This window comes from Suncus etruscus, chromosome 5 (assembly GCF_024139225.1).
Source record: "Suncus etruscus isolate mSunEtr1 chromosome 5, mSunEtr1.pri.cur, whole genome shotgun sequence".
Classification (NCBI taxonomy): domain Eukaryota; kingdom Metazoa; phylum Chordata; class Mammalia; order Eulipotyphla; family Soricidae; genus Suncus; species Suncus etruscus.
In genome coordinates this window covers 2,056,664-2,073,006 of record NC_064852.1, presented here as the reverse complement: position 1 = coordinate 2,073,006, position 16,343 = coordinate 2,056,664, and the positions used below count along the sequence as shown (strand labels likewise).

General features: G+C 37.6%; 1 protein-coding gene and 2 long non-coding RNA genes across 4 annotated transcripts in view; 1 reads left to right on the top strand and 2 right to left on the bottom strand.

Annotated features, from left to right (window-relative positions):
• Window positions 1-16,343, top strand: part of LOC126008810 (protein CutA homolog) — a 484,819-nt gene that overhangs the window by 432,545 nt on the left and 35,931 nt on the right. The window lies entirely within an intron of this gene.
• LOC126008815 (uncharacterized) overlaps window positions 1-16,343 on the bottom strand; it is a 74,420-nt gene that overhangs the window by 43,867 nt on the left and 14,210 nt on the right. The gene's annotated exons all lie outside the window — the stretch shown is intronic.
• On the bottom strand, window positions 13,218-15,222 carry LOC126008828 (uncharacterized). Its single transcript, XR_007495868.1, has 3 exons — window positions 15,169-15,222; window positions 13,782-13,839; window positions 13,218-13,234 (listed from the first exon to the last, which is right to left on the bottom strand). It is a non-coding gene; the product is annotated as an uncharacterized LOC126008828 (long non-coding RNA).

The following is a 16,343-nucleotide window of genomic DNA, read 5'->3' as shown; positions in this document are numbered from 1 at the left end:
TTGGAAACATAAACACCCTCAAATAGCTAAAGCAATCATTGGGAAAAAGAATATGGGAGGCATTACTTTCCCCAACTTTAAACTGTATTACAAAGCAATAGTTATCAAAGCAGCATGGTGTTGGAATAAAGACAGACTCTCAGATCAGTGGAATAGGCTTGCATACTCAGAGAATGTTCCCCAGACATACAATCACCTAACCTTTGATAAAGGAGCAGAAATCCTAAATAGAGCAAAGGAAGCCTCTTCAAACAATTGGTCTTCGCACAACTGGCTAGCCACTTGCAAAAAAGCGAACTTAGACTTCCAGCTAAAATTATGTATGAAGGTGAAATACAAATGGATTAAAGACCTCGATATCAGACCTGATACCATAAGGTGTATAGAACACCACGTAGGTAAAACTCTCCATGACATTGAGACTAAAGGCTTCTTCAATGAGGAAACTGCACTCTCCAATCAAGTAAAAGCAGAGATTAACAGATGGGAATATATTAAGATGAGAAGCTTCTGCACCTCGAAGGAAATAGGGCCCAGGATAGAAGAGCCAATCACTGACGGAGAGAAACTATTCACCCAATACCCATTAGATAAGGGGCTAATCTCCAAAATATACAAGGTACTAACAGATCTTTACAAGAAAAAACATTTAATTCCATCAAAAATGTGGCGAAGAAATGGACAGACACGTTGATAAAGAAGAAATACAAATGGTCAAAAGGCACATTAAAAAATGCTCCACATCACTAATTAACTGGGAAATGCAAATTAAAACAACTATGAGGTACCACTTCACACCACAGAGATTGGCACAAATCACAAAGAATGAGAAAAAGCAGTGTTGGCGGGGTTACGGAGAAAGGAACTCTTATGCATTGCTGGTGGGAATGCTGTCTAGTTCAAGGTTTCTGAAATTGCTATGAAGATTCCTCCAAAAACTGGAAATTGTGTTCCCATATAATCCAGCTATACCACTCCTAGGAATGTAACCTAGGAACACAAAAATACAATACAAAAACCCCTTCCTTACACCTATATTCATTGCAGCACTATTTACCATAGCAAGACTCTTGAAACAACCAAGATACCCTTCAACAGATGAATGGCTAAAGAAACTGTGGTACATATACACAATGAAATATTATGCAGCCTTCAGCAGAGATAAAGTCATAAAATTTTCCTATACATGGATATACATGGAATCTATTATGCTGATTGAAATAAGTCAGAGAGAGAAAGATTCAGAATGGTGTCACTCATCTATGGGTTTTAGAAAAATGAAAGACATTCTTCCAATCATTTTCAGAGACAAAAGAGCGTCAGGCTGGAAGTTACAGCCAACTTCATGAACCTCACCACAAAGAGTGATGAGATTAATTAGAGAAATAACTACATTGTAAACTATCCTAACAGTGAGAATGGATGAGGGAAATAGAAAGCCTGTCTAGAGTACAGGTGGGGGTGTCGTGGGGAGGAGGGATATTTGGGACATTGGTGGTGGAATTGTTGCATTGGTTATGGGGGGTGTCCTCTTATATGACTGAAACCCAACCACAATCATGTTTGTAACCAAGGTGTTTAAATAAAATATTATAAAAAAAAGAAATATACTATGGAATTCAACTCAGCTATATGAAATTTTAAATTTTGCTACAACATGGATTAATCTAGAAGGTATCATGTTTAAGTAATATAAAACGGAGGAAAATATCAGATTATCTCACATATCATATAAGGTGGTAAAATAAACAAAGCAAGGAAATAGAAAGCATCAGATGATAACAAACTCTTGGACTTTAATTGCAGAAGTGATTCCCCCAAAGTGTCCAGAAGACAATACAACGACAGACCACTGAAGGCTGGAGCAGGTAGGGCACTGGCTTTCTATGCGGCCAACTTAGGTTCACCTCTAGATATTCAATATGATCCTCAGCCCACCAGGAGTGATCTCTTATTTATTTGGATTTCAGGCCACACCTGGCAGTGCTCATGTTTTACTCCTGGTTTTGTGCTCAGAGATCATCACGGTAGACACCACGATTGAATACAGGTTGACTATACACAGCAAACACTCTACCATTGTAGTATTGTTCTAGTCCCAGGAGGGCTCTCTGAGCACAGAGCCAGGATAATCTCCAAGTATACCAGGTGTGGCTCAAAAGCCAAGAAGATAAAGAATCAATTAAATCTTGAGCTTTTTTTTTTTTTTAAGGAAAAATGTGATTGACAAGTCCTTAGCTAGACCAATAAAGAAGAATATAGGATAAAATAGCCCTCTAAAAATAGAATTAGAAATGAAAGGGGATATCATAGATTAGAGAATAGAGAACTACAAAGGATCCTAGGACTACTTAAAGTCACAACAGTAAGGTATAGAACTTAGGAGAAACAGATCTAAGAGACAACATCTCCAGTTGGATTAGAAAGAAAAGAAACCTGAACATAAACTACCTAGTAACTTAATGGTAATACTGGGACTTAGAGCTGTACAAACTGGTGTACTGTCTACCATCTATTGTCACTAACTACTTCGAATTTTGGAGTGGAATTGCAAGAGTTTATGTTCTATGTTTTCTGTCTTCAACCAACTTTGATAGAACTTCATTCTATTCAGCCAGACTTACTAGCAACATCTTTCTGCCTCGAAATTTTGTACACATACCAAATCCTCCTGCTGCTGGTCTGGGTTGGAAGCTGCTATTCGACATCAGATCCTTTACTAAGTTACAGCAAGTATTAAAAGCTCTATAGCAATTGGGGCCAAGTGTAATTCGGGCAGCTCTTTCCAGGCAACTCTCTTCTGTTTGAAAGGCTCCATCTGAGCAGCATTTCTGTATTTTCTCGTGTTTGAATGTGGATGCTGAGAGGAAAATATAATTAGTTTCAGTCAAGTACAGATTCAAAGGCTGAGACTTGAGTTAGAGATTGGGTCCAGCTTCCCTCTTGTACCTTCCCCACTCTCCTTAAAATCCCCCCTGTCACATTTCTTTTTGTGCGAATGATGACCAACCCAGCTGAAATAGCTTCTTAGGGAAATGCTTTTCATACAAGGTAATTGTTCTATTTCACAGAGCTTCAATTTCTAGAAAATTCTTCTTGATTTCTGAACCCAATTATAATTCAAATTACTAGTATCCCTGGAGCAAATTTATTTGTGCAGGAAAGTGCTATTCTCAACTGCTGGATCTTGGAAGACAGTCATAATGACTGCCCAAGTCTTACTCTTTCTCTGGTATACATCATTATTAATGATGTATTTTATTTGAAGTTGTTTGTAGGGGATAAGACGGGTTTCAAAAGCTCCAGACATTCCTCCTCCGTGCACTCTCTGAGCAGATGCAGCACGGCATAGGCCAGTCCTTAGCTTGAGTGGTTCTACAGAGAGCAAGTAGATTCACTGAGGTTGCCTGTTCTGATTCAGGCTTAGAGCCTGGGAAGTACAATGAAGGGAAAGGACTCTCTTTCCTGGATCAGAAACTAACACTGTGGCTGCCCAGTGCTTTTGATTTTTCAAACTTGACGGGGTGGGGCAATTTTTCAAGACTCACTTTACTATTACAGATTGATAAGAATTCTTTTGCTTGTTTCTTTGTTTGGGCCACACCTGGTAGTGCTCAGGGATTACTCCTGGCTCTGCATGCAGGAATTTCACCTGGTGGCTCCAGAGGAACCTAGAGGTTGCAGATCAAACATGGGCTGGCTGAATGCAAAGCAATATTATTGCTCTGATCCCTAATTGTTTTGAATTCTGTCAAAGTCAGAGTGGACCTTTGGGAAAAGGACCCTATAGAACAAAACATTCTTTCTGTTATATTTATTGTGTTCCTTCTGAGCTAAGTTCCTCCTGAGCAAGTGCTTAACTTACATCAAGACTTTGTAAGTAAGTGTGGGTTTATTTACCTTGGGTGACTAAGTCCACGAAGAGCCAAAACCCAGAACCCCAAATCTTTTCCACCCTTTTTACAGCAATGAGCTAAGAGAGAAAATGTCACATATGTAGGTTTAGACATCATAATTTAGGAAAAGAAAATGAAAGTAGGAGTACCTTTTTTTTTAATTTTCATTTCCAAGTTTCTTTTTGGCCTCAGAGTTTTTCTAAAAGATCCATCTATTAAAAAAAGGTAATGACTTAAATAAATACTTTTAAATAAGCACTTGAAAAGGTCATAGATTTGGAGCAGAGGAGAATTGTCATTGGGGTAGTGGTAATGCTCACCACACAGTCCCTGAGTTAGATTCCCAGCAGTACCTGATGCTTCTGACCTCTTCCTGGTGTACCCCCGGAGGTTTCCAAGCAACTTAGTTTATTTAGATCTGTGTCAAGCATGACAAGCATTTGTGACAGCTTGGAACTATCTTACTTATCCCTGTGTACTATTTTTTATTTATGAGAAGTGAAAAAATACGTTTACAAATATGTCCTATGCTGGGCCTAGTAGACTTAAGTTTTGATCATTTACCTCTGTGTTGTCATGAACAATGTGAGGTAAATATGGTTGTGTCTACATGGATGCAGGCTGTGGTGGTGGGTGGGAAATCGGGATAACAGGTAACTGGTAAAGGGAAGGTCAGAGTGGTGGTGAGATTGGTGTTTGAACATTTAATAATTGAAATGACTGTATTATGAACACTTTGCTTAATGACAATGCTATAATTTTAAAATGTCCCACTAAAGTAACAATTTAGTGAAAAAACATTTTGCACAAACATGTATTTGGAGATATAAATGAGTGTATTGTCAGAAAAATCTGGGTATTCCCTTAAATATTAGAATAGAGATTCAGAAATAGTCTGTGGAGGGTCAGAAAAATATATCTTGCATACGTAGAGCCCCAAGTTCCAATCTGATCCCAAGCAGTGCATATCCTGTCGTATCCCACAAGGCCCCTCAGCATTGCCTGATGTGGTCCTACTGATCTCACGTACCACCAGCTACAACCCATGTGAGCCCCAGCATCAACAGAGTCTATCTCTGAACCATCCTGACCAGTGGTCAAGTATTGCTAGGAGTGGTCCTAGACCCTCTTATCATTGTTTGGGAACTTCCCCCCATACAGAAAATCACTTCAGGCTCCAAGAAAGCTGAGTGAGTTACCGTCTTGTGGGGAGTTCTCTGCAGGCACATTGGTAAGAACAGTGAGTCCCATGGAGTAGAGCCCTTCAGCATTATTCCTGCCATCACCTGCTCCACAGTCCTGGTCACGTTTCTGAGCAGACTGGAGGATCTGTTCAGAGAAGAAATCATGTCCTGCCCAACTGCCCAAGAACCAACACTCATGACCTTTATGGGGAATACCTAGGTTAGCTAAATGTATAAAATTATATTCTCCACTAAAATATTCTCCAATTATCCAATTAGTCCCCTAGTTTCCTCGTTACATAAAAACTTTATTCCCAAAACCAATGTGATTCTCTAAATCTGCTGCACCCATGCCTGGGATGTGTCCTGTTGAATAAATAATCTTCACTATAAACTACACTATCTAGTCCTTGAAATTTTTTCTGACAAATACAAGAACACAAGTTCAACAAGGATATGGCCCTGTCTCCCTTCATCCCTGTGACACTGTCACACTCTCAAGATATTCCTTTCTATGCAGAAGTTCTAGGCTTGATCACAGCATGATGTGTCTCCAACACCACTGGGAATGACAATAAGAACCACCAAACTATATCCTAATAACTGCCAGATGAGGCCCAAAAGCCATCTCCATTTTTTTTCTTTTTGATCACACCCTGTGACGCTCAGGGATTACTTTTGGCTATGCTATTAGAAATTGCTCCTGGCTTGGGGGACCATAGGGGAAGCCAGGGATCGAACCCAGGTTCGTTCTGGGTCAGCTGCATGCAGGGCAAACACTCTACTGCTGCGCTACCATTCCACCCCCTTTCTAAATTAAATTAAATTTTTTGCCATCCCCCCTTTTTTCTTTTTCTTTTTTTTCTTTTTTGGGCCACACCCGTTTTATGCTCAGTGGTTACTCCTGGCTAAGTGCTTAGAAATCGCTCCTGGCTTGGGGTGACCATATGGGACGATGGGGGATGGAACCATGGTCCTTCCTTGGCTAGCGCTTGTAAGGCAGACACCTTACCTCAAGTGCCACCTCTCCGGCCCTGCCATCCCCCTTTTAGAGGAAAAAAATAAATTGATTTTTCTCATTCCTCCCATTTTCTTTTGTGTGGGGCCACACCAAAGTCAGGGTTACTCTTGTCTCTGTGCTTAGAAATCCCTCCTGACAGACTGAGGGGAACCATATGCGATGCTCAGGATCACAATGGGTCAGATGCATGGAAGACAAATTCTCTATGGACTGTATTATTGTTAAGGCAGCCATCATCCTTCCCCTTTTCCCCTGGTGATCTCTTGCTTTCCACAGTAAGCTCTTTATTTTATTTCTACCCAGGAAAGCAGAAAAGGGGGTATATGTTCAATGAGTATTTTTAATAAAAATATTGATTCTTTATCAAAGTTAGTGACCATGACCGAGTGAAATTTTGAAATGTCAGTGAGATCCATGCCTGGAAAGACAGGAAGGGAAGATGGGAAAATGGCCAGTTCAGCCACAGTGATAGCCTTGTACCTTGCTCCTTTTTCTGCTGCTCTTAATCCCTGTGCTGTAGATTTAATATGCTTAACCTACCAGAACCTCAGAATTTACAGGAATGCACCTCCTTTGACATAAGGAAAATTTTCAACTTAATACACGAATGTAAGAGTTACTGTGTCTCAGATCAAGAAGATCAGAGCTTATTCTTATAAAAGCTTACAAAAGCCTTAAAGACTAGGATGATGTCACAAATAACTTAAAGGCAGATGGTTTGAAAGAGTTACTTTGAGGGGTTTCTGAGCATCAACAAATTACATTTTAGTATATTCCCTGAGTAAACAAGACTTTATCATTTCCGTTGTGTTTTCCCAATAAAGCGCATAAATACAAAAAAAATAAATTGCAGAATAAATTGGGTAGATATATAATCGACAGATATAGACACACAGAATGACATCTAGATAGATAGATAGATAGATAGATAGATTAGATAGATACATACTAAAAAGAACACTCAACTGAACAATTTCACTTAATTATGTCATTGCTGTGAATCGACAAAGTTATCAATATTTCTGTTATACTTTCCTTCATCAACAGAACTCCTCTTGCATTCAAAACATTTACTATGTTTGAAACTATTTAAAATCATTTAAAAATTAAAATTCTAGCCCAGGATTGTTGTGAACTTTTAATTAATTAATTTTCTTTGGTCACATCTGGCAGCACTCAAGAGTTTCTCCTGTCTCCTTGCTCAGGAAGTCACTAAGGCAGGCTCAGGGGACTATATGGGATGTTGGGATTCAAATTGCAGTCAGTTCTCTGCTGGTCACATGCAAGGCAAACATCTTACTGCTGTGCTATCACTCTGGCCCCTTTTGTGAACTTTTATTAAGAGCATAGATTTTGGATTAGGGAGATGAATCAAAAGCCTGGATTGTTTGTTTGCAATCAAGAAATCCTGGTCCATTCCCAGTCTGTGTGATTCACTAAGCACCACTTGAAGAATACCAAACTATTAAGCTGAAAGTAGTCTTGAGCATTACTTGGTGCTCAGGATCACAAAAACACAAGAGTATAGATGTAAAAATTTTAGAACAAACTCATCAAATGCTGGCTGCTGTCATTACTATCCTTCAATGTTGTTGAGAAGACATAGTATTTGTCTTATCAAACCACTTTGGTGGTCACTTGGCATCAAATCCTGCCAAGTACAAGAGACCAGTCACTTTACTTACTCTTTTCATAAATTTTTTTCTCCTTTCTTCAAAGTGATATGTACCAAAGTCCACTGAGGACAAAGCCACCAATGCTTCGAACTGACTTTCCAAAGTTAGAGAAATATCATTGTGTGGAGAATGTAAATCTCTGATTGGAGACAGATGAATCTAAAAGGAGTTGAGACATAAAGAACTTGAGATCCAAATGGAATTGTCTCATGTCAATTGAGACAATGTCAAATAAACAGGAAAATTCAGGTGTCAAGAGCATTTGCAGCTTACTTGGAGAGGGTCGCCACATTTTTCTTCGACCTTTAGGCAGACAGAGTTAGACACCAATTCTGTCCTCTGATCTTCTCTGATAAAGAAATAGACTAGGAGACAGGCTTCAGGAGCCATGTGCTGAGTCACAAGAAGGTCCAGAGTTTGGGAGGGTGAACCTGGGTGCTTCTTTATTGTACCAAAGTGTCTGATTTTTCCTCTAGACGAAATCTAAAAAACACACAAAGTAAAGAAGCAATAGAATGGGTTATAAAGTAAGTTGATGAAAAGAGGCAGAGAATTCGTCTCCTACTTTGCATTTGGCATACATAAACCAACATATTCATTATGTTTGATTAAGGTTTTATTAAGATCATTGAGCATGCACAGAACTGGAGAGAAATAGACACCAACTGTTCACCAAAGTAAAAGAACTCTCTTTCAATAGCAACCATAATATTGGCTATTTTAGTAATTGGCTTAGATGTTATCCATCATTAAATGTAAGGCATTCAGAATTGCTTGCCTTCAAAGATTTTTCCTGACTATGGGAAATGAATCCTGAGCATGCTTATTCAAAATCAGGTCTTCTTCAATAAATCATGCTCTTGGCTTTGCTACTGTGAACTTAAATAAAGGGAAATAACTTCAAACTTTTCTTCCTTTTATAATATTGTGATCCCAGAGCTATACATGTTTGGTTGTGGTGTTTTCTTATGATACCTAAGTTTTAGGGTTTGTTGTCACTAGATTGTGTTGCACCAGACATCACACATTTTTGTTGGTGTCAGGGATCCAAAAAAATAGTACTACAGGATCACCATTCATATTTTGGGAGTCTCAAAGCCATGCCTGCAAGGCAGGTACTCAACCACCAAGCCATTTCTAGTTTGCAACTCAGTTATGAACTATGCCCAGAGTTGATGTCTCTATTCTTGAGTACATGATCAAATGTTTTCCTTTGAACAGAAGGCATAGTTAAGGGATGTTGACAAGACCTTGCCATATAATTTCTTCCATTGCTCTTAATTTTTCATGACAAATCTGAATATGAATAAAGGGTCTCAACAAACCCTTGGCATCATGCTGAAACAATTGTTGCAGAAGTTGAAAAACCTAAAGCAAAATTTCAATCCTACCCCGAAATAGTTATTGCCTGTGGGACACTGACCTCTCCACTTTGCCCCATGCTGCTATTGAATTCCACTATGTGCTATGATGCTCTTTTTAGAAAGTAAAGGGGGTTGTTCTTTTTATGACTGAAGCTAACTATAATCATGTTTGCAAACATAGTGCTTAAATTAAGATATTATTTTTTTAAAAAAATTATAAAGCTCTGTGCAAATGAGTGGGTCCATTTATCACTGAATATCATGGTTAGAGCTGCTTGTCTCCGTGAGGAATTTAAAGACATTTGCACAAATTAAGGATTATGGTCTTTAGATGCAAGTTAAGTATGTTTGATCTTACCAGGTAATTGTAGTGTGTAATCCTGTCAACATAAGGACTTTTAGGAGTGACAGTTACTCTCAGATGTTCTCCCACCAGCAGACTCTTGTCACTGTCTGGCCAGCTGAGAGAAAGGAAACTTTGTCTCTGACATGCATAGGCCACTGCTCTATAGTCTTTGCTGGCCTGATATTCTTCTGGAAAATCTGGGTCATCTGTTCTGACCTATAAAAACATAGTGAAAAAATAGCAGGCACTAACACAGCGCTTTCAATCAATGAGGACCATCGTTTAGGGTATGTGTGTTAGGAATGTACAATATTTTGTGGCTATAATTAGACTAGCTTTGGTTCTAAGTACTTAACAGCTATGATTGAGTCCACGCACTTTATACAACATTAGACTTCACAATAGCATATCAAGTACAAATTAGAAGTTTATTGCTTTAAAATCAGTCTAAGCCATGCTATTTATCAAGTAAAGACAAAAGGTTGCAATATGGGGATGGCGAGGTGGCGCCAGAGGTAAGTTGTCTGCCTTGCAAGCGCTAGCCAAGGAAGGACCGCGGTTCGATCCCCGGCATCTCATATAGTCCCCCCAAGCCAGGGGCAATTTCTGAGCTCTTAGCCAGGAGTAACCCCTGAGCATCAAACGGGTGTGGCCCGAAAAACCAAAAAAAAAGTTGCAATATTAAAATTAACTGTGAACATCAAGCAGCTGTATGTATCCACTAGAGGCAAATAAGAGGAATGATCTCACACTTAAAATTGGTTTCAATGTTATATAACAAGCTAACTTATTCTTTCCTATTTCCTTCTGCCACAGGCTGACAGAAACTAGGAACTGGAGAAAAAAAAATGTAGGGAGAAAATTTTGGGGGGCTGTCAGGAATAAAATCCAGGGCTTCTTAAAATAGAGTTCTTGAAAATTAATAGAACTTTTAGTTGTAAACAGCAATGCTAACAAACAAATTTTTGGGGAAAGAGAAAGAAAGGAAAGAGAAAACAAAAGATCTATTTGATTGGTAAGGTACAGAGCTATCAGGAATGCTTATGAATATATATGTCAGACAATCATTGTCCTTAAACAATAGTTAAAGTCATTGTTCATTTTCTGTAGCTGAAGAGTTAGGAATTATTATCCAAAGATAATTTGGTGAGGTCACTTTGACAGAAAGGAAAGATCAAAGAAAAATGTTTTATTCTATCAGAACAAAAGGACATAATGACACTTGCTTTATTTGAAAAAGAACTATAGACCCAGTCAGGCCATTATACTGGTTCCTGTTATGTGTCAAAAACTATGTTGAAGCCAAAGAGACAGAATAGCTGCAGGACTCTGGTCTTGCACAAGGCTGACCCAGGTTTTAATCTTCCACATTCCTTACAGTCCAGAGAGCCCTACACAGGCTGACCCTTGAAGGCAGAAACTGCAGTTAGACCTGACTGAGCATGACTGGGTGTGACCTAAATAAAATTAAAACAATGCAAAACACAAAACTCTACTTGAGATTGAGAGATAATGTAGACTGGGAAATGCAGAATGTTCATCCTGTGCACAAAGCATGCCAGTTGCATTATCTTTCCTGTCCTTGAATTGAGGTACAAGTTGGTAACTGGAAATTATGGGCCAGAGACCACTCTGTAGTTTTGTACTCCATACACAGTTCTTTTTCTAAATTTCCAAATTTGAATAGCACTGTCATTAGCAAAACAAGCAAAAACTAGCCCCTTAAATATAAAACCAATAGACTCGTACTAAGTTTAGTAGATAAACTTACATTTCTTATGAACACAAGTCAAAAATTTCTAAGAATTTCACTAAATTCATGTATAAAATTACTCCCAAGTTCCCTGCATAATAGTTTCTGCACAAACTTAAATGCTAATAAATTCAACACACAAGACTTTTGCTTACATGAAAATCCAGTGTGGTGACATCAGAAGGAATGTTAATGGCAAATGAGGCTACTCCATCAGAATTTGTTTCACTTCGTCTTATATCCAGGTCTGTCTTTGTCGTTTGCTCAACTGTTTTTGCTTTCAATGTTACAGCAATCCCTTTTACAACATGGCCAACCACATTCTTCACTTGAACCTGATTGGGCAAATTTAAATGGCTAATTTGTATATTGTCTATAACAAAACAGTAAACTTAATCATTATTAAAATGAGGTTTTAAATTAGGAAATCTTAAAATCCTTTCTATTTTGTTCTCAAGCTCACAATGGATAGAAGAATTTAACTCAGTAGTCAAAGTCTATTCACTTAGGCTTCTATTTTAAGCACTTGAGAAATATGATAACATTCAATTTAAGGTATAAATGCTGAATTGTTGAATAAATGCTTGCTATAGATTGAATAAATTATTGTCCTCATTAGTTAAAGACTTTAGTTTTTCCTCACAGCCCTTATCATTTCCTTAAGCCAATCCCCCATTGAAGAAATTAAACTGGAGAGCACACCAGGACAAAGTATCTCAGAAAACTATGACCTTGCTCTGCCTGACCATTTAGAAAAAGAATCATCTTAGATTTTCTAGTCATCTCACCTTGATTGAAAATGGAATCCCAGGTTTGAAGACAAGAGGTGAAGAAACCAAATCCATTGAGTAGGGAAAGAGGACGTATTTGACATCAGCTTCCTTGTTTTCATACTTAAAAAACCCTGTTAGATAAACAAGTGCCAGTCCGAGAAATTGGCAAGTGCAAAGTAACATCCATCTGCCTGGGCTTCTACTCTGTCTCTCTCTTTATTGGGACAAGAACAAGTTATTCATTCATTCCTGAAATTTAATATAAAGCTATAACCTATATCTGATGATTTCTATGGTCATTTTGGCAGAGTTTGATCTCTCCACAAAACCTCAAGTGTGGTTGTCAGGAAGTTGCTAAGAGTTTTGTTTATCAGTTTCAGCTACATTTTCCTGATCAGACAACTTGCCAGATGATTTATCATACATACTCTTCAAATCATGGAAAGAGCCTCAGGTTCTCATCATGTCAATAAGCCTAGTGGAGGAAACACTCCCGCCTGATACTCATTTCAAAGGTGTCATTCAATCACTGGGTGATACTGTAGAAGATAGGAGTTAACTAATAGTCCATAAGAAACCACCCTAATGCCTACTGTGCATTCATAATTTTAATACTTGTATTCTAGTTTGTTTGTTGCAAGGAAAAATTCCATGTATCATGACGGTCTGTTCTTACTGGTAACATAAAGTGCAAATCTTTCATGGATGAGTTGGGTGGGGAACAGGGAAGGACAACATTTGAGAACAATGCCTTTTATGGGCCCCCCATCAGCATGGGGCTGTACTTTGGAAGAGCAGCTACACTTATCCAACACTGAGCCAGTATAAGTTACCAATTGATATCAACCCAAGTTTTCAAAGAAGAAACAGTTTTAAGATCACCACTGAGGAGCAATACTACCAGACTGCAAGATGAAAGTGTGTGACCAATGTGAGCCCATAGCTAAAGTGTGTGGACTGCAAACAGATGTGTGATTGCTAGTGAGCACCAGAACTAACTATAGGAAATAAACTCACTCCAATGAAATCAACAGAGAAGGAAAAGAGGGAAAAATGGAAAAAAGAGCTGAAAGGAATATGTCCTCATGGTTTTAGAAACTTACCTTTTTGTACTTCCACAAAAATATTCAGGTACTTGTTATTTATATCTTCTAGCGTTTTATTTAATAATTTTAACTCCTGGGAAGTATTAAAATGGACTTTTGCAACTCCATCAATAAGCTGTTATTCAAGAGGAGGACAAAGAGTAGAGATTGTATTACAGAATAGCTCATAGAGTGGGAACAATACATAATCCTTTCACGAATTTGAAAAAGCTCCAGTTGATATTGAAATAGTGGAAATACCTAGAGCTAACACAAAGCCCAAATATAAATCCGGAAGATACTCTACTTCTTAACATTTCGGTCATTGCTTTTAAGTTCTAAGGTTCAGATTATCTTGTAAGATACGAAGCAAAATTTTTGGATGGAACAAAAACTATCTGAAGTAAAATAATGACTTCTATTTAAAATTGGAGGCTGTAATTTGGGATCACTGTGTATCTGATGAAATTGACTGCCCAATATAGATGAAAACGTCCATATTGAATTTCAATGGCTTTTGAAATTAATTTTAGAAACTCAAATTTCAGTGAGATTTTCTGAAACATTATTTTTAAGTTTCGTTCTATAAACTTGTGGAGGGCAAAGCTTAGTTTTATCTACATGCTCTGGTAAATTAGATACAATTCTCCATTTCTATAAAGGGCTGCTTAAATCCATCTTACCTGTGTTTTTTGTGTTTCTGCAATCATCATATCTTCTACATTATTATCTAAATTTTCTCTAATTCCGAAGAAAACAAATACATCAGCTTCGGGAATATGACTATTAAGATGATGTCTGCTAAAATAATATAATTCCCTTTTTAATAAAGCAATGAGAGTAATGAGACCAAATACAATCACAGAAAGTTTTCTTTTTGCTCTGAAGAGTGTTCTTGTTCAATAACATTATAGAGCTCAGTGGTGCTTAGCTAAGATAGATACTTTAAATTTTTTTTTCTTTTAAGATTTTTTTTTAAATTTATTCACCATGATTTATAAAGATGTCAGTGAGAGCTTCAGACATACAATGTTTCAAGTATAATTCCACCACCAGCTACATTTAAAAGTTTAATGGAAAGGTCTGGAGCTATAGCACAGATGGTAGGGCTTTTGCCTTGATTGTGGTCACCTGGGTTCAATCCCAGCCATCCCATAGGGTCCGCAAAGCCCTCCAAGTCTAATTCCTGACTTCAGAGCCAGAAGTAAGCCCTGTGCACATTTGGTGTGGTTAAACAACCCTCCCCAAAGTCTGTTTGTAGTTTGTGTCCCGTGCTTTAGCAGTGTTTTCTCCCCAGGTTCCTAGATATGAGTCTCTGCCTCTACTCCACATGTGTGTCCCAGGCCTCTGATTCTCACTAATATCTTATTAGAGACATAATTTTATTCCATTTGACAAATGAAGAATTTGAGTCCCAGTGGGATGAAATGAACGTGTTCATCTGCCCATGATGTTTCTCTTCACAGTAACATGGTGGAAAGATGAGCTTAAGAATTTTATGTGACAATTAGGAGACATTGTGGTACTTTTTAAGAAGGGGAACATCATACTTGCCTCACATAGATGTAAGGAAAGTTATTTTCAAGCTAGGCTCATACATAAGTTTTGAATCAAAGGAAAGTATGATTTCATCCTATTTTACATCGATCTAAATATAAAGCAGTATACCAGTGCTCTTACAAAAATTTGATAATGGCTTTTCATAATGGTTATAATCGATTAATTTATTAGTATGTCACAAAAAGTAGCCAATGCTTTCATATATTTTAATTATTTTAGCAGTAATAGGCACTTGTTAACATGATATTTCATCTTTAGCATTTAGTTTTGCTTTGAGATTATAAGAAAAGTTCAAGAATTTGCTTTAACATTCTCAACAAATACACTTCACACACTTGAACGTACTGCCAACAATTATGGCCATTATACTCATCCTAGCCTTTTTACTGATCTCAGAGTTTTTTTGAACATTGAGCACCAACCATGCACTAGCATCCATCTATATTTTATGCTTCATATCTAGTATGTTTACATTTGGGGGTCAAGATGAACCAGCAAATCATTTCTTACCCAGCTCTTATAGTAATCTTGAAGTCCTCAAAGTTTTTATAGCTGATAAAGTCATCATCTAGTTCCATTAATATATTGATTTGGGGATTATATAGATCTAATGCTGAACAAAAATAATTACACAGTTAAAAATGTAACTATACTTTAAGAAAAATATTTCAATGCAAGTGCATAGACCAACATCAATACCAAGTTCATCATTCTCATGATACCCAACTATTCATACCCTTGACATGCCTCTTATTTTTCTGTGAGGCATCTTTTCCTCCTGCAGTGCTGTTTTTCTTAAAGCATATGTGCTACTATTTAAGCTTGAATTTCTTGAAGATAAATGCTAATCCTATCTGTGTAAACCTGTGCCATGTGTAAAGTTTTTGACAGATGTTTGTTAAATTGTAAAACATCTTTTTTCTTTAAGATGGCTTCCATTAACTGAAATGGAGCATGAAATTTAAACTCTTATTTGCAAACTATAGACTCTAGTTATTATCTTTAGAACATGATTTAAAGAAAACTACTGGGCCTGAGAGATACCATGGAGGTAGGGTGTTTGCCTTGCATACATAAAATTAGTGGCTCAGAACCCGGCATACGGTATGGTTCCCTGAGCCTGCCAGGAATGATTTCTGAGCATAGAGCCAGGAGTAACCCCTGAGCACTGCTGGATGTGACTCAAAAACCAAAAACAAAAAAAGGGAAAGAAAGCTACTGACCAGGGTGAGTAGGGTTGGTGCTAAAGGTCAAAGTAAGTCTCACTGTTGTGTCTGCTTCTCTGTGTCAAAGGAAATTGCCCTCCAATATATTGGCAAAAAAATAAACAGAGCAAGGACTTTGTGACTAGAAGAGAGTCCAATCCAGATAGTTCTCTTGTTGAAGCAAAAGTTGAGTCTAATTGCATCATTGGCTATTCTTCTGTGTACCTTATTTAATATGGTAAATATTAACATTTATACATGCCCTTGATCTTCTTTCTGATTATAAATGACTCAACTTGCTCATCAACCCAATGTGCAAAAACTATGGTTTAAATGGTTTCTGTAATATTTACATGCGATAATATACTGAGTGTGAATACAAGGATGTATCAGTTATTAAAATAACATGAATCAAAATAATAGTTATCCTAATTAGAATTTATGCAAGTAGAACTAATAAGAATTTCTTAAACTTTGTCA